Raw genomic sequence first — 690 nt, 5'->3', positions numbered from 1 at the left:
TTCACATACCTAGCTTTTTACAAACCCACGGCCAGTTTTTTCTCAAGCGCCCCAACATTTTTGCCACATGCCTAACATTTTCCAAAGGCCACTCACATCCATTCTGTCTAACTGACCCTCCTGTTCCAACCCGGACCAATCGCTTCCCAACTGCCGCACAGCCCTCATCTGAAGCTCCTCTCTGCCCTCATCCTTGAGACTCGCCTTGCCTTTCTCCTTTCTCGGGTTCCCTATGCAAACAAAAAATAAAATCCAAGGCCCTCTACCAACTGTTTTTCGTTTTGTTTTGCATTTGAGACAGGGTCTTGCCCTGTTGCCCAGGCAGGAGTGCAGTGGCACGACCTTGGTTCACTGCAGCTTCCTCTGCTTCTTGGACTCAAGTGATCCTTCCACATAAGCCTCCTGAGTAGCTAGGACCACAGATATGCCCCCACCATGCCAGTTATTTTTAAATTTTTAGTAGAGATGGGGTGTCACCATGTTGCCCAGGCTGGTCTCAAACTCCTGGGCTAAGCAATCTGCTCACCTCCACCTTCCAAAGGGCTGGGATTGGCTGGGCATGGTGACTCATGCGTGTAATTTCAGCACTTTGGGAGGCTGAGGCAGGCAGATCTCTTTGAGGTCAGGAATTCGTGACCAGCCTGGCCAACATGGCAAAACCCCATCTCTACTAAAAAAAAAAAAAAAAAA

Source organism: Cebus imitator, unplaced genomic scaffold, assembly GCF_001604975.1.
Source record: "Cebus imitator isolate Cc_AM_T3 unplaced genomic scaffold, Cebus_imitator-1.0 Scaffold145, whole genome shotgun sequence".
NCBI lineage: Eukaryota > Metazoa > Chordata > Mammalia > Primates > Cebidae > Cebus > Cebus imitator.
Note: the sequence above shows the minus strand (reverse complement) of the source record.